Here is a 19,144-nt window from a genome sequence, read left to right on the forward strand (position 1 = left end):
GTTACTAGTGGGCTTGAAACACTGATTATTCCACCCACTTAATTAGCCCTTAAACATGTATGAGGCCTGTCAATGCAGGATGTGTGTGCAGTTTTAAACCTCCATGTAGAACTGGAAAAATACACCTTTTTCCAGGTTGAACTCTTCTTTTTTAATACATATGTCACTGGTAGGGTAGGCCCTGTACAGCCCAGATGGCAGGGAGCAGTGCATTTAAAACGTTGAACATGCACCTTTAAGTTTTAAATGCCCCGTTGGTAAAACACTCTTAAGTTTGTTTTTCACTACTGCAAGGTCTACACCTCCCACAGGAAAACATTGGAATTGCCTTATTAGATGCAATAAATGATAATTTCCAAATGGGAGCTGGTAACCCCTTCATGTTTGGTGTCTTTGGAATTGTTTAACAAATCCTCTCTCAAGGTGGAGTCGGATTTGTGATTACAATTTCGAAAATTACACTTTTAGAAAGTTGGCAATTTCCTGCCTTTGTCATATAGTACATGCAGCCTGTCTCTGGGTCACATGACTGGATATAGCTGACAGTTGAGATTTGTGTATTCCTCCTACACGTCCACACACAATAGAGGGCTTAGGTGTTCCTGGATGGGTTATTATCACTGGCAGGATGGGAGGGCAGTGGTGGCTGGTGATATTTGAAAGTGGTGTGATGTAAACGTTTGGTATGACTTTAATGTGGTGAGCGACACAGACAAGCTTAATGGACAAACATGGGGTCCATCCAGGCTGGATCCTCCTTTGGAGAAAAAAATTGAAAAAAGATCTGCACATCTTCACCAACCTCTCTTTCCTCTTCAGCAAATCCACTTCCCTGCATCTCCCTCACTTCAACAGTTCTAAACATACAGTGCACTCATTTAAGCTATTTACGTCTGCTTTTGCCCTGCAAATATTTTGCCATCTGTGCACCCCCTTCACACACATTTTCACAAAATTGCAATTACAACTGGAATACATGACATTGTTCTGTGCACTCCGCAGAGAGGCCCACCCCTGACAGGCACTTTGCTTTGGCTTTAGCATCAGCGTCAAACCTCTCAATTAAAGGCCCTTATAAACACCTGCATAGCTCAAAGTACTGCATGGAAAAAAAGACTGTAGAAAGAAACACAACATAATTAAATAGCTAACTCTTGAGGAAGGCAAGATTAGGTAAAACCTGAAATAAGAGAGGAACTAAATCGCTGACATGCATTACATTAACAATTTTAACACCCATTGTTGGTACATAAATTCATGATTGTGTCATCAATGTTGTTAAGGGCATGATGATAGGGCCAGTTTTAATGTTGTGCAGCATATAACTGTCAACTGCTTTGCGCTTTACTCGGATATTTGGATTAACTTCACAAGGGAACAGGAACAATGGCCTGCTCGCCTTTTGGATCCATTTTGTGAGATGACAAATGCAACAGCTCCACTTCTAACGGGTCCAGAGACATGCAGCCAGGGCCTGGGGTGTCACAGTGGAGGAGGTTAGCGTGGGGAGGTATCGCAGAACAATATACATAACAAAACATTGGCATTCTAACACTTACCATTACCGAGAATAAAGCAGCAAACACACATGCTTGCATTCACTCCTGCATGTGCCAAATTTGCGAAAGGGTGGGATCTAAGCCAGGAAATGACAGACAGCTGCTCTCATGCAGGGACAGAGACTCCAGCGCTCAAAACCATGATACTGAAAACATCACTGCCTATAGTGGATACTGCCACAGACTACAATGCCATTAATTCATTATGAAGGGCTTTAGAACAGTAAGCTCTGCATTGTGCATCACAGTTCAGAAAGTTGATTTACTGCCTGGCTTCTGTCTTCTGCTTCAGAGCACGACAGGGCAGGCAGCCTGGGACAGTCAGCCCAGACTTAAATACATCGATTGGTTTAGAGATGCGATCGTATCTCTGAATGAATCGATCTATTTAATATTTGTACAGGAATGCGAAGGAAATAATTTTAGGGGGGCACTTCCTCTGAGACCTAATGGAGAATCTGCCCCTGTGGGAGGGCAGAACTGGGAACAGTCTTGCTTACACACAGAAACACAAGCTGTGTCCTTCTACACACAGAGGGCTTCATACCCCCTGTAGTTAGCTTGGAGCCAGGGAAGGGGGGGGGGGGGCTCGAAACCTGTGTTCTTCAATCGGAAACCTTTTAAAGATTCTCCCACTTCAAAGCAGGCACCTGGTATAAATATTGGACCTACTTTTTAGTACACTTCTAGACCTGTGGAAGGTCTTCCAGGAAGAAGGACAGTTGTGCTGCTGAAAGGATTGCCAACCGGCTGGACTACTGCCTTGTTGGACGTCTGCCTTGCTGGATTGCTGCCCTGCTGCCTGAGTCAGAGAGATTCAGACCTGCGCCTGAACCCAGGACTCCCTGAGTGACTCCAAGGAATAGTTTGCAGCCCTTCTGTTCAGAGCCACAGGGTCATAAAAGTCTCCCAATCACCTGCACTAGAACCCAGAACCAACTGGAGCAAGCCCCTGTACCCCAAGAGTTGTCCCTCAGGTCTTGGGCTCTTGCGTGGCCAAATAGGCTGAATTGCAGTTATTTTTCTCCTCATGACTACAAACGGACTCCGTTAGTGCCAAAACCTTGTCACTCACACAGCTGGCTTTACAAAGTTTTGTTAGCGAGACCTTTCACTCTACATCATTGACCGCTTATGGGAAGCACCACTGCCAAGCTCCGGTGACAACAGGATCTTTGTGATGCATTGATGACCATCAATGACACCAGGCCAGCTTTTCGCGCTCCATGGAGAACCATCTGTGATGTTTTTCTGCACCACATGGCTCCCTAAACCATGAGCGCGACTCTTTGGGCTGGACTCATGTTAATACCGATGTCAATGTACGCAATAAAGTCAATCTCCAGTCCCTGTCATATGTTTTACATGATACCCCGTTGGGTGCAATAGTGGTTGGAGGTAACTTGAGCTATATTATGGACACAGTGATGGAAACACACTTCAGGGCTCTTTCACAAAGGTGAGACTGCTAACAAGTGTAGACCACCTCCCTGGGTGTAATTGATACCTGGTGTGGCAAGAGCACACCAGACAGTTCATATTTTACTCTAATGCCCAAACTTCATCATCCAGAATAGACTATATATTCATGGCGGCTGGTGTAATCACAGCAATCGCAGACATTCAGATCCTCAACAGAGGTCCCTCAGATTAAATTCCTGTGGAGCTGCATCTCCAAAGACAGGTGGGGGGATACAGTGGGATCTGGTGATTAAATAATGTGGGCCTGATTACTATGTCAGATGGAATGACCATCCGACAGACGTGGCCGCAGTGAGTTTCCAACCAACTAATCCACGGTGTCTCTAACCCCCAAATTAGGATGTATATTAGTCAATTCTCTGACCGCTCCTGTTAGAGATGACTCCAACACAACAGCGTCGGTCTGAAATGACTCTGACATGACCGCATCAGTTGTAAAGGCTTTTCATAGAGATTCTGATTCCGCAAATGCATCAGTTGTACCGCCAAGCCGATTATGATGCATCCACCGCTTTGGCGGTTCCATGGCGGCTTGAAGGCCACATGGTAAGCGCGATTGTGAGAAACTCACGCTAACTATCCCAACAACAATCATAGTATGTATGCATTCACAAAACTATACACTATATGTCACTTGAAAGAGTAGACCCACCTACCAATCCACCTATTACAAAAAACATTACCAGACCATAATCCTTTGCTATCCCAACCCTGCAGAGTTGGACTGACCTCAGTAATGTCTCCTGTCACACTGCAGCCAGCCCTTCACACACTCACGCACTGTAATAGCACCACTCACTGCACATATCACAATTATTTTATCATTTCTTGCACACCCCTTCAGTTTTACATTCACACTCGCTCTATCACTCTCTATTTAACTCACAATCAATGTCCACTAAGAAGCAGACACGTTTTTCAGGTGATGAGTTGACAGCGCTCGTGGATGAAATCCTCAGAGTTGAGCCACAGTTCGTCAGGATCCAAGTCCAACAAACTTTCATCACCCTGAAAAATCTAATGTTGGACAGGATAGTCAACAAGGTGAATGCAGTAGCCATCACCCTGTTCACAATTGGGGATACCAGAAAGAGGTGGTACGACGTCAAGAGGAGGGTAAAGGCCTTGGCCAACAGGAACCACCTGGCTGCACAACATACTGGCAGTGGTGCCACCAGTACACCTTACTGCCTGGCCGAAGGTGCATGCCATCCTGCTGCCGGAGAGCTTGTTTGGAATCCCTGAAGGAATGGAGTCTGCTAAGTAAAAACTAAACATTTGCATCAAGTTATCCATTACACCTTAGCCCACATCACTGCAATAGTCAAAGTCTTGTAAAAAAATGTTTTCAAAGAAAACAGTAGCCAAAGTATTGGAGTTGTGTAATTAATGCTCACAACCTGTATACCTGCACCTAAGATTAAAAATAACTAAAACAATGACATTTACAAATGTCTACATGTAGGCTGCAAGTGTATACCCGTTGAGCCATCATGGCAGCAACAACAACATCTGTCAACATCCCAAAACGGCACAGAGCTAGTACTTACCAGGTATGTAATGCTAATCACTTCATCAATTAATCATACCCCCCAAAAGGAAAGAACTACACCTACCATCAGCCACTGACACTTCACCTAAGAACAACAGCCACCTGTGCCAGCCATGTTTCAACTCAACTTCCCCTCACTGGCAGGGAGACATTGGTTAAGGGGGGGGGGGGTAGGAGTGTATGAAATTACCACAACTTCCATCAGTCCTTGTACTCCTAACTCCAAACTACAACCACCTGTGTAAGCCATATTTCTACTCAACTTCTCCTCACTGGCAGGGAGTCATTGGTCAAGGGGGGGAGTGTATGAAATGACCACAACTACCATCAGCCCTTGTGCTCCTAACTCCAAACTACAGTCACCTGTGTCAGCCATGTTTCAACTCCACTGTTCCTCACTGGCAGGGAGACATTGGTCAAGGGGGGGTGGACTGTTTGAAATGACCATAAGTACCATCAAGCTTTGTACTCTTAACTCCAAACTACAGGCACCTGTGTCAGTCATCTCTCTACTCATTGTCCCCTCACTGGCAGGAAGCAATAGGCCCAGGTGTTCTGGGTGGGCTAAGTGAGAGGAGGAATCATTGAAATGATCACAAGTGCCATCAGGCCTTGTACTCCAAACCACAGTCACCTGTGTCAGTCATGTTTCTGCTCAACTTCCCCTCACTGGCAGGGACCCATTGGTCAGAGGGGGGGGGGGTGAATGAAATGGCCACAAATACCAGGAGGCCTTCTTATCCAAGCTCACAAAAACAACCACCTGTGATGTACCTCAAAAATGCCACATAAATGCTATCATAATGGGGGAGGAGCCAAATTCCTCCGTATAAATCTGTGTTATGTTCCAGGCATTTACTCAATGTGTACCTGTTGAGGTACAATGTATAATCATATAATGGACTGTGTCATATCTGTTTCAAAAGGGCAATCTGGGAACACCTTCTGGTTGAATGAGGAAACCGGCCAGCCTCAGACTCCAACCCAGAATGAGCTCTCTAGTGTTGATGACTCTCCTGAACATTTGGATGAGGAGGAGGAATCTGGCTCATCAGGTTTGGCTGGGCAGACAGCACCAGTATGTCCAGCAGGGTCCAATGTGACATCTACCACCTCATCTACCAACTCACAGCTGACCCCTACTCCAATAGACACACAATCTACCACAGGCCACAACATCACCAGTGCACCAGTCTACTCCGGAGCTGATGAACCCAAACACAATCAATGAGGATGGAAGATCTGGTTCGACACTACAGGCACAAACCGTGCCAGCCCGTACAGTTAGGGGTGGTGGGAGGGGATGTGTGGGCTCATGTATGCTAACAGCCTTTGCTTCACATGCCCAGGCCAACCTCTCCTGAGTAATGGCTGCCTATGAGGGGTACCAGGGACCAAGGGGTACCAGGGAGCAATGGACTAGGTTTTTCAAGAACTCCAGGACATCAAACGACTGCAGGTGTCCCTAGCCCACTGCCTAGAGAACAACACAATGACCAAATGGACGAGGTCATGGGGTGCTGAGAGACATCAGTATCAGCATCCGCCAGGTATTTTCACATACAAGTACCCCTCCCTGTGGAACAACTACATCTGTCCTGTCAACTTCTGCGCAAGCCTCAGGGATGGACGGTGAGCCAGGCGGATAATCCTCAGTACCCCTGGAGCCTGCAGTTATGGATCCCCCACCCGATATGGGATGGGACATCCAAGGAAAAATACAGGAGGGTCGGATGACAGTGCACAACCCCCAGCCAGTAAGAAACGCTGCCCCTGATATCCTTCTTTGTGCGCTAACCATTCACTTTGTTGAATATTCATACTAAATAGTCCATCTCAGATGGGATTACACTGTTGGACTTTGGACTCCAAAAACTGTGGCTTTAATCTGTAGGATTTCAACCAACAACACTGATAATTTCACTTCATTGTTTTATTTTGTTCTGATCTATAATGTGTTTTCATACCTAATCACCATGTTTGAACAATAAATCCACTTAACACATCAATACCAGCTCATTTTGTGACTTTGCCATCTATTGCAAATTGTTGTAATTACCATGTGATCACTCTGATGAAAGTGTAATCAACTTAGGTCAACAAGTACATGTAAATTGTAATTTAGGAGCAAAACATTCTCTCAAACATGGCACAACGAGATAGACATACACATCTTGCAAAATTATTTCTATGGTACCTAATCACAGATCGGCAATTGTACAAACAATCATTACAAGTTGACATCCCACTCAACAATCTGTGCAACTTGCTTAATTTGTCATGTACAATTGAAAAAAACAACAATTTAGAAGGAGTAACATCTGACAATGCAAACTTTAATGTGAAACACTAAATTTAATTTGCATCAACACCTGGTACCAGATCCTAAACAAAATAAATGACATACATCATCGGTAGAAAAATTAAAAGTAAACAGGCAAGTACTACTGATCGGTAAAACAGCACCCATCCTAACAATTCTTCCAGCATCTTTAGGGAGGTTACACGCATATGACAGTGGTGTGGCACTTGCACTGTGTAATACAGAGATGACACACATCTACAGCTACATCCAATTTTCACACATGGATGATATAGGTGATGTGAATGAAAAGTACCATGGTCTGTTCTCACAACTACATTGCCTTGGAGCACATAATGCTACACATATTGCAAAACAAATAACTCAAGATAGGAAATAGGTCTATTGGCATTGTAGCAACTTCCATTCCTTCAATTTGCAAGCAGGTGTCATAAAAGATAAGTATGTTCAAAGTCTGTGACAGACATTCCCAGGATCATTCCATGTCCAGGTTGGACTCAGACACAGCATCATATGCCTGGTGATGGCACAACTCTGAAACTCCTGTCAGCTGATGACATGGCAAAATTCACTGAAACAAAAATATGAATTAAGATTAGCAAGGAAAAATTATGTTTTACAAGTAATAGTAAACTAAATTTCAGCCACAACAATGTTACTTTTCACACCAGTAAAGCTTGAATAATACAGTGTGCATGTAACATTAACCATATTCAAAACCCGTTTTGCACAAACATTAGCACACTTATCCTACACTCTGATGAGTACATATACATAGTCCTCACAGCTACAAAACAATAAGCACTGCAGAATTGGAAATACATCTCATTGCATACTTACAATCATGAGTAGAAGTTGTTAATAAGCTGTTGTTGCAAGTCACTTCCTTCCTCCTCACCACTGTTATCATTACCCTGTTCCAGATCCTCAGCCAGAGGCTCCTGCTGGTCTCCTTTGTCTTCAATTAGAGGGATTTGTTTCCTTACTGCCAGGTTGTGGAGCATGCAGCAGGCAACGATGATCTGGCACACCTTTCCAGGTGAGTATTGTAGGGCTCCTCCAGTTTTATCCAGACTGCATAATCTGGCCTTCAAGAGGCCAAAAGCCTGCTCCACATACCGCCTTGTTCTCTCATGGGCCTCAATGACAGTATTTGCGGATCTCATCTGTCTTTTCCATGGTTTGTAGGTCTGGAAAGAGCCTGTAGATGGGAAGCGGTCTTCCTGCACCTCCACGATACCTATGTGTGGAGCATATACACAGTAGGTGTTAAATCACATTGTCCACAGTAACATGTACTTAGACAAACACAAAAGACCTTGTAACCACACATGACAGTGCAAATCATTGCAAAGCAGAAAAAATAATAATAAACTAAACCTCCTACAGCATACATACCATTTCAGTAAATGGACCAAATGTTTAGAAACATATGAATGAAAGTACAGTATACACATAATTCACTAGTGATAGATTTGCTTGAGGTCAATTCAAGCAGTAGACAGTCCAAAACCTATAAGCAAAAAAAAAACAAGACTTTGGTATGTTTACTGGCTGAGCAAGTTTTTGGTTCAACACATTAGAATCATGTCATGCATACCATCCTGTACACCACACACATCTTGAGTGGCATTCAGCACTTCATGCATACAAACGTTTCAAGGAGGACACTGTCATGTTGTGATTTCTGCATTTCACATACAATGACATACACTACCAATTTACAACATACATCTTTATTAATCTGCAGATGTACACTTAAGTATAGAAAATAAAGATCACTTACAATGTTCAATTTAATTGCAATGCATCAATTGGGTGCTTGAAAATTGAGTGTCATTGCCCTCTGTGAATGTGTGATTCTGTACATCATCAAACACACACCCCCTCTCCATCTGAACAGCACACAAGATCGCACATTGGGTGACAGTGGCTTATTTTGTGTATTTACACCTGTTACTGGACATGGGCCGCTTTCTGCCTGAGAGAAAGAGGTAAACCTGAAACTGTCATTTGTGCTTTCATGCTCGTTCATGCTCGTTTAGCCTACTAACGAGTGTATAAGGCTCCTCTCACATTGACTTTGTAAAGGGAGTCTGGACGATTTATTTTGATGCTCCTTTAACATGCAATATTGTGCATCCAGACATGGTTGAAAACAAAGCCACAACATAGGCAGATGTATTTGCAGCGACCAAACCATTATTCAAAAGTCATGGTAGGCAGTCCAAAACAGAGGCGGACACAGCCTACAGTGAAGTCCGACATGGTAAACTTCCATTACTATTTTAAACTGCACGGTAGGTGGAGTGTCAGCCAGCAATTACAGCCATTGGAAGAAGTCAGAAAATGCAACTGACATGGACCTATCCCTTTGACCGCCTGCACAGAAGACCACCTATGTGGTCTAGATATATGCCTTGCAATTTGCAATACATATCACTTGCCTTCAGACACTGCACTTTTACAGACCTCCCCATCTCTCTGCTGCTGTTCTTATCCTCTGGGTGCTACAATGACTTTCTGTACAGGGAGCAGGGCCCCTGTCTTCACACCTGAGGAGCTGGAGTCCCTGGTAGATGTGGTTCTTCCCCTGTATAAGCAGCTGTATGGCACACTAGAGGAGCAGGTGAGCGCAATTCTGACAGAAAAACAAATTTAAATGTCAGGTAGCCATAAACATAGGGCATAATCTTGCATTGAGACACAGAACAGAATTTGTTTCCTATTGTATGAAAGTGTGTTGGTGAATGTTATGGACAAGTTCACTGCTGTATGTGTGACAGTACTGTTCAGGACTTTCCATCAATGTTGTCATGAGCAAATCTCATCATAGATCACATATATAGTATGCTGTTTTAGTTATGCATGTACACATCAGTTATACACAATGTTACCTTCTTTTCTGTTCTATTATACAAACAATCGCTTGTGGAGTCCCAGCTCTTCAAACTCTAATGGTGATTGTAAACTGACATTTGCATGTATGGATAAGTTGTTAATGTGTACAGTCACAACAACAACTCAACACACATGAGGCAATATTATTATTAAATCATCCATGTCAGAGCACCTCACATAGCAATTCACAATGCTCAACCAAGGCCATGTCAGATGTAGGAATGCCATCAGGTGTATAGGTTATAATGTTCAGTCAGGCCATATGTTGAGCATGTTGAACAACAGTGCAATAATGCTGAGCTGACACACAGGCAAGGTTGTAAGCACTGTGTGGACCGAGCTGGAGCAGAGTTATGTGGCCAATATTACTGTTGTACAAAGTGTTCCGTCAGTTGAGCTACATAACCTCTCTTTTTTCATCATCACGTCTCATTGGACTATGGTTTTGCAAAAATGCTTTTAGTGTAGCAATAAATGTTCAAGTACATGCTGTGAGGCACAGACCCAGTTCTCTATTACATATAGACATTTTGTCTCTCAGTATGTTTGCTTGTAAATAAAACCATGTACCATACCAGTTGGCAGTCAGACTGTCATGAGTGATGCCAAGATGTATGTGCACATTTCTGATCACAAACATGTCACCTGCCACTATTTTGGGACAACTGCAGTACAGAGCATAAGTGCATCACATGCAATGTTGTACTGTGGCAATGATTGTTGTATAATGGTATGTTGATGTTGTGCCTTTCACTCTAGCACATATGGCATACATTTTATTTGTTGATAAACTGAATTGTCACAGTATAACACAGACAAGCGTAGTTATTTTGTCCTATTACGTCAGATACATGTCCATTGTTTCACAGAGTGGGATCAACAAGTTACACACTAATATTACTTTACATATGGTCTCATAAACGTTTACTGAACACAATGACCAGATTTCAGTGTTATTTTTGACAGTGTGATTCTGGTAAATTACCCATACTAGTTAGGTGTATGTCCAGGCCCAGACTGCTACTGTTCCCTTCCGGAGGACACAATGGTGTACTGGGGTTAGCTGTTTTCTAGATTTATCTAGTTTGCATATGACCTGTGGTGTGGTTCCATCCACAGTGTAGTAAGAGGTATTGCATACTCACGTAGGTCAAGGTCAGGTTGGAGTATGATGTGTAGCTGAACATGTATTTTTCTGTTTTAATATGTTGCATGTTTGACAACAGGGACAGTGTTACAAAAGTTTATCTGCTAATTTGTATTATGCTTAGGATAGCTCTATATGACCTATGTAACAAACTAGCTGTAGATTTACGTCTTGCATGTGTACTAAGTGTCTGATACCATGTCATCCTTACAGGTCAACGCCCATCAGAAAGTTTTCCTGTGGAGAACCATTGCCCGGAAGGTGCGGTCCCTGGGGGTCACATGTCGGCGCAGTGGCCACTGTTGAAAACAGTGGCAGGACTTGCGAGGTTGGAGCAAGAAAATAGCTGCAGTCCAGCTGAGCCTGTCACCTCCAGGCAGAAGGGGGGCACGCCGCACCCTGACCCCCCCATGCACTGCATCCTGGCAGTGGCCTATCCCAAACTCAATGGACAGTTGAGAGTCAGACAGCAGTAAGAAAGGGATGAGTATTGGCCTTTATGAAATGTGAAATGTGAACTATACCATGCATGTTCATGTATTGCAGCCAGTTTTTCACCCTATAGTGTTTTTGAGAGACTCCAGACCCCCATGTAATGTGTAAAATGTAGCATTTGCAACCATAGTAGTAGGTGCATGGTAATGTCTCTGATTATGGAACATATAGAGCTAAAATAAGCAGGTTATTGCCAATAGTGTTATTCCATTGTAGAATGGACACATAACTACACGATGTTTATGAAAATGCCCTTTGCGTATTGTGGTCATGCACAACATATTTCATTTAAAAAAACATTTTTCCCTGGTCTCTGTATTGAGGCAACAAGACTGATGTGTTAAGTGATGCTTGAGCATACAATACAATCAGGTAGCAGCCAACGTGTAATTGCAGGCCTTTGTAGGTGGGGAATGATATGTGTGCAACAAATGCTAACAGCACTGGTGCTATCTGTTGTCCGATATAGTGGCTGGCAGGTGTAGGCTTATGTGTATTGATGTCACCTGTCAGACTTGCCCTTACCTTAAGTGAGGGTTTGAATGCATCCTATCTGATTTCAAGCTGTGTCATGTTTAGGCCTATGTGTAGGTGACAACATATGTCTGTGATTGGGTAACAGGGGTAACATAGATGTGAGATTAATGCATTCCCAATGGCATTGATTTGTGTTACAAGGGGCATTAACATGTGGAGGCCGAAATATCCATTGTTTGGCACCATAAATGGGATGTTTAGAATTGTGCTATACATGCCTCTGAGAAGGTCAGATTAATTATGGGGAAGAACACAATTGCATCTATGAAGTTCAATACATGAATGATGATATTTATCAGGGAGGGATAGGCTGACTTGTTGTGGTGAGATGTGGACATCAACAGGATTCACTGGCTTGTAACTAGTGTTGTCAATAGATATCAAGTTACATAATTTTCAATACTATTATGGGCACCCTTCAGGATTCTAAATGGCCTGGAGGCATTGTAAGACACATGTTCTTTAAGTAATCTGCAATCATTGACATTGGCAGTGTGATAAGCTGTGTTTACATGCACCAATGTTTACCGTGTTGAAATCTTTTGACTAAATATTTCATTGTTGCACTGTGCTGACATGACACAATAGTTGTAGACATAAATCTTGTCTTTCAAATCCTATTTTCTATGTGTGACTTATATATGAGTATGCATGTGACACTTACAACCGAATCATCTGACAGTGGACAGATATGCAAGTGTCATGTGAACAGAGTGAAATGGCCTATTCTATGCCCCCTACATCTTGTTAGTGACATATCAAAGTAGGTTCACTGGAGCAGGGGGCCTGATGTTCAACAAGGTCTGGATTAGGGATAGCTCACTATATGCTGATTGTCAAGCCTTGCAGTGGTAGTCAATTTCTTTAAAACATTTCTCTTATCCCATGAGGGAAGTATGGTATACTACAAGGGCATGAGAATTTGGAGTCAATATATCAGCTGGTACATACATGTGTTTAAAATGTTAAAGGAGGAGAAACATGAAGTTGTGTCAGACTATGATTGCAATAGCAATTTTGCATTATTAGTTGGTTTAAATATGTTCTCTTAAACTATGCTTTGCATTTTTAAATGTGACATTACTTTTGGACTTGGCGTACTATTCTAGCACAGCTGCACTTTATATGATATAGCTTTTAAAGGATTTTTACCACGATTACTGTAACAGCAATGCGGCATGATTTTATTACATAAAGTTTTTTGATGGAATGTGTATTTTTATAATATTGTATGCTTTTATGGCTCTTGGCTGTCGAATAAAGTACTTTTGACTGACTGATTCTGACACCATTATGTGAGTGTGTGCACAGGTCTTGTAACTTTCAGTCATGTGCTAACGGCTATATACGTACTAATGTAGGCCTGGGCTAAATTTCCGTTCTGCTCGCGGAAATTGCGATAATTTGACATTTAGCGCGAAAATGTCAAAATTTCCGCATTCCGCAGCTTAGCGATAATTTGTTTCTTGCTCGCGCTGTAAAATAATACATTCTTGCGCGCGCGCGATCGCCTTACCTGAATCCCCGCGTTCGCCGACAATTTTTCCCGATCCGGTCGCGTTCTCCACGAGATGTTGGATTGTTGGTAGCCATTTTCGCTGTCTCGCGACAGTTCGCGCCTGCAGTAATGTCATTGGTCGCGCGATCACGTCTTTCTTCTCGCGATCATGCACCGCGAGAAGAGTGAAAACAAGATGGCCGCGCCCGCTAGCAACCGCATGGGTAAGTTGGCGAGCCGCGACCACGCAGAAAATACCGCGAACGGGCGGGAAAAAAACTTCTGCATCTTCCCGATATTTCCGCGTGTTTGCGGAGATTTTTAACATTTTCGCGATAATTTGCGAAAGTCACTTTCGCAAATTCCGCCCACCCCTATACTAATGTACTCATCCAAGTACAAATTGTAATATATGCCAATCTGGTTAGAGTTGTTTTTACACCTATGTAGCCAGTATATATCAACATTTCAAGTAATTGAATTTGTAATTCTACATGTTTTTCAGCATCACACCAGGACAGCAAAGGAGATAGTGCCATGAATGTTGGGGAAGCAGCTGGCCTCAGTGGTTTGCATGCTGGCAGTGAGCAAGAGGGAACTAGTGGCACAGAGGGTTATGGGAGCACCACAGAGGACCTGACAAACGTAACAGCTATGTCATCTACATCCGACTCCAGTGATCCCTCACAGGTGGCGGTGGGTCCCCCTGGACCTGTGTTCACTCCATCTCAGCCCACCACCCCCTACTATTTCCACCCTCACAGCTGCTCCCCAGCCACTTGTCAGTGGCCGCTCCCCTGAAAGGGGAGGAGACTCCTTTGCACCAGGCACCTTATCCCCTGCCTCTGTTTTCCAAGCCTCCCTGAGTGTGGAGGCCATTGGCCTCCTGAGGCAGATCTCTGTGGGTCGGACAGCAGTGCTGAATGTCCTCCAGGTGCATGCCAATCAGCTGACATAGATGGTATCTTTCCTGCAGGGTATTCACTCTAACATGTCTTCCCTACTAAGCTCCATCCAGGCTCTACCCTCACTCTCACAGCAGCCTTAAGTCAATTCCATCTTTCCACTCACCTTCCTCCCTATTCCCCATCCACAGTCCCTATTCCCATACCTGTTTCATACTCATGCAAACATGACCATGCATCCATCTCAACATCCACATGCAGCACACAAACACACAAACATGAGGCCAAAGACAGACACACATGCACTCAGCAGACACAAGACACCCTCACTTGCAGCTCCACTGACATACAGGCAGACACAACACCCACTGCACCACATAGCGCAAAAATAGACAAACAGGCAGACACCACAGCATCACACACAGCTGCTACAGACACCACACCAACAGACACAGACATACCACATCCTTGCAAACCCTCTTCCTCCAGAACCCCTATCCTTTACTCTCCTAATACCCAGTCTGCACAAAAACTCCACCTGATTTCCCTAGACCTCTTCCCTACCCCAACCTGATCCACCCCCTTCCAAACCTAAAAAGAAGGCGCTGCCACCACTGCCATAACCTTCCACATAAACCTCTAAATAAAACAACCCAGCCCCCTACCAAGACCAAATCTACAGCCAAAGGAGCCTGAAAAAGAAAAGCTCCCCGTCCTTGCAATGCCCCACCCCTTTATTAAACCCAAAGATCATCCCCATCCCATCCCAGTTCCCCCAAAGAAAAAGTAAGGGAAATAAACCCCCCTCCCTGTTCCCTTCATGATTATAAAATTCCCAAACTGTTGAAACCCAGTCCCCCCCATAGCTGAATCCTGCCCTGCCACTTATCCCGCCCACACTCCCAATCTTGAGCCCCTATCTTCCAAGGACCACCCCAGTCTACCCTAGTCTTTGTGTTTTGGTGCCTGGCCTGCCCCCTAGATTCCACTTCCAGGAGAGGTATCCCTTTGTGTTGTATCTGAAGGCAGGTTTGGATGGGCAACAGTTTGATGACCCACAACATGCACTTTTGGACTGGTCATTGGCCTTTGTTTTTTCAAGCTATCATATGGAGGCTGAATAAAGCACTCAACTTGTTTTCCTATTCCTGTGTCCAAACTTGGTACTGATGTTAGCTGTCATTCCTGTGTAACTTTGGATTTGTGAGTGCAGTTCCTTCTGCATGACAGTTATGATATATGGTTCAGAGAGTATGTATGTCTTTTGGAATCATGGATGTGATTATGTACCTACAGTGGTTAAATAATAATGGGGTAACCCTGTGTCCCTCAGAACCTGGGTATATATAAATGAACAAGAAACGGTTCTGTCGGGTAGAAGGTAGGTTACTTAGTGGTGCACTGAATGCCCTAATTTAAATTGGATAGCAACCTTATCTCAAAGGCCTGGAAAGTAGAACACTTATTTAATAAAGAATTTGAAACAGAAAATCTGGATACATTGTACTGTTTCTGTTTATCAGAATTGATTCATTCATAGATAATCACAGATACAGTAGTAGGAGGCTGTCAACATAATGTAAATATTTACATAAAAAGGTGATCATGTGACATAGGTGCTCAGTGCCAAAGAAGTGAACAATATATACAAAGTGGTTAAGGTTTTATATACATGTGAGGGATAGGCCAGATAATTATGTAACACCAATGACTCTTTTCACTGATAATATTCTTTTGCTATGTGTACAGTCTTGGTCAGTCTGGGCCTTGAGTAATCATCAACATTTCAACCCGGAGTGTGCCCCATTAGGAAGTCAAGCAGGGCCTTCATCAGGACAGAGCGGGGAATATGGGGGGACGGTGACAGCCCTAGAGGGGCCGGACAGTGTCTTGGCCGAGGTGGGGGATCACTGGAGGTAGGCTCAATGTGGACTCAAGCGATGATTGCTCTTTAATTAGGTAGATTCAATCGGGGGATAAGTTTGGCAGACGAGCCATAGTCTTGTCCTGCCACTGCATACAGTAACACTTGTGGTTATTTCATGCGTTGGTACACAACCTACCCAATTAATACCCCACATTTCTGCACACTTTATTTAAAAATTAATAATTTACTTTCATAGATTTTTACACCTGTAACTTGAATAATGTATGATAAAGTATTTTTAATAGAAGCAAATAAGTCAGTGCATCCGTTTTTTAGACCTATAAACTGCAGAATGTTTTCTTCACACTGGACTAGAACTCCCAAATCACCCAAGAGCCCTCGTTAAAAATGGCGGTTTAATTCCCATGGAGCCAATAGCAGCAGTTACGGGCCCCATCAGAATTTCCAGATCCGCAGCAACACTGCTGCCCTCTTTACTTATAACTGGAGATTTTGGCTGTAGATACAGCACAAATCACCATGTGAAAGTATGGAGGAAAACAAGGAATTACTGCGGTTATCTGAACCGAAATTACAAGTTTGCGTGGTAACTCCTCACTTATTAGTGGATCCTCAGGGTCCAATTTGTGATGGGTCAGAATTTCCCAGTGCTGAGGTTACCAGTGCCCACAGGATAAGTAGCTAATGGGATGGGAATAATCCAGCCTAATAAACCTATCACTCATAATGAGGGCCTGGGTCTTTAAATAAAGCAAAACATGGCAATTGCTCTTTCCAAGAGGTTGTCTGAAAGGCTTGTTATATTTTACTCTCGCAACAGCTACAATAGAGCTACAGTTATATAATAAGTACTCTTTCCTGGTTAGACATCACTGGAAGAAAGTGCTGTCACCCAACAAACACAAACATTTACAATGTGTCCATGTTGCCCATCTAAAATGATTATATTTAGATTTCAGAGCCAATTGACAAAAACACATGATGTTTCATTCTAATAAACCTTTCGGAAATTGATTTTAATGTTAGGTAAAAGCTACCCAGTTTATCTAAAAATCTTACCCTTTAAAGTAAGTTTTCCTCAGTGTCTTGAGTGAAATTGCTCTGGGGTGAGGGTAGTGCAGGCGCTCTGGACTAGGGTCAGACAGGCCATCTATTCCACTGGGCATTTCTCCAGTGGGCTGGAGCCCTTGGAGTCCGGTTTTGAAACCCAGGGCCAATCATGTGCCTCTGTCACTTCCCCAACTCCCTGGGGTTAATTGCAGCAGGCAAGGGAGACTGCAGGAGAGAGAGAAAAAGATGGAGGAAGAGGGAATATAGCTAGAAAGTGATCAGAGCGGAGGACGAGAAAAAGGAAAGAAGGACAGAGAGGGGTGTAGTAATTCACTCAGGAGCAGGTAGAAATAAAGTGAATTTATTGAAGTAGAAGACTACACAGCTCTTGAACTGCCAACCATCTTCACCATCAGTCAGTATGCTCAGTTGAATAATCACATTCTAACAATGACATCATGAGCTGACATCACACACACACTCAACTAGAAACAGGTGAATGACTCAGGTTTACTTAACATTGACTACAGCACATAACATATCTCCTCTCCTCCTAATAAACTAAAACTAAACTCTAAACATATAATACAATTAATAAAATTAACACAAAACTTTAGTCACGAAACCTGTGAGGAGTAACACGAATTCTTGAACTCTTTCTACGTTGTCCTGTAAAGAATTTGGAAGTGTTGTGTGCCTTGGTTGACACACCTGAATCATTAGGAGAAGGACAAGATCTGGTTTTAACAAGTCTAGACAGATTCCACCAACAACCACCTTCAACCTGGGCAGCATTGTTGTAAATACGAATAACCTTGACTGGATCACCAAACTTTGGATGCCCCTTCTTGGTGCGCACAGGACTCTTAATACGTACAAAATCCCCCACCGAAAGAGCAACAATTTTTACACTTTTCTTGTTGTCAAACCATGTTTTCTCTTTTCTTTGAGCAAAATCAGAGTTGATTTTGGCTTTACTCATAAGTACCTCAACATCACACAGCGATTCCACCCATTTACCCATCCAACCTGGACGGAAACTCGTGTTAGCTTTTCTACCCCTTAACAACTCAAAAGGAGAAACCTTTGTGGACGAATGAGGTGTAGTTCTATAGAACCACAACATACTCTCAAGTGCTTTGTAAACATCATGTCTCCCATTGACTGCCCACTTGACACACTCACCTACAACCCTATTCATTCTCTCAACGAGGCCGTTGGTTTGAGGATGATAAAGTGAGCTTTTGAGATGCTTAATGCCACTAAGCATTAAGAAAGACTCAAATTCTTTACTCAGAAATTGGGTCCCATTGTCAGAAACAAGGAATTGTGGGAACCCTTCCCTCAAAAATATGTCCTTGGGGATAAGGGGAGAGCGAGAATGGATACATGGAAAGAGAGTGATTGTGTAAGGATACGAAGGGAGCAGGGCTGGTTGGAGCATATTTGCCAGGTCTCTTTTGGTTCCCTCGTCCGCCTTGCTCGCTAGTGCTCCCAAATAAAGGAAAGTGATGACGATGGAGAAACCTGAAGTGTTTTATTTTCATTAGTTGAGCACAGTGCTGCACGAGCTACACCAGAAGGCACGTTGACCCGGACATGACCTTGACTGGAGCTCTGCTTGTGTACTGGAGGCAAAATCATTTTTCTCCTGTATTGGAACACTTGGATGTCAGCCGACTGTCCCGATCAAGAAGTGAACGACGGTTTTAAATTATGGGAACTAGATGACCAGAAATAGCTGATAAAACACAGATAGTGCTGCTGAAATCCAGATGGCAATCCTACAGACTCCTGGCATATCTGT

General features: G+C 43.3%; 1 protein-coding gene across 1 annotated transcript in view; it reads right to left on the minus strand.

Moving 5' to 3' along the window:
* Positions 1 to 6,921: 6,921 nt before the first annotated feature.
* The window catches only part of LOC146857041 (uncharacterized), a 38,487-nt gene continuing 26,264 nt past the window's right edge, over positions 6,922 to 19,144 (minus strand). Inside the window, exons 2-3 of the transcript XR_014979530.1 lie at positions 7,757 to 8,156; positions 6,922 to 7,487 (exon numbers count right to left, since the gene is read on the minus strand). The gene's annotated coding sequence lies outside the window, so the exon portion shown is untranslated. The remainder of the gene's footprint in view (positions 7,488 to 7,756; positions 8,157 to 19,144) is intronic.

The sequence above is a fragment of the Triturus cristatus genome, chromosome 3_2, assembly GCF_964204655.1.
Source record: "Triturus cristatus chromosome 3_2, aTriCri1.1, whole genome shotgun sequence".
Lineage (NCBI taxonomy): Eukaryota > Metazoa > Chordata > Amphibia > Caudata > Salamandridae > Triturus > Triturus cristatus.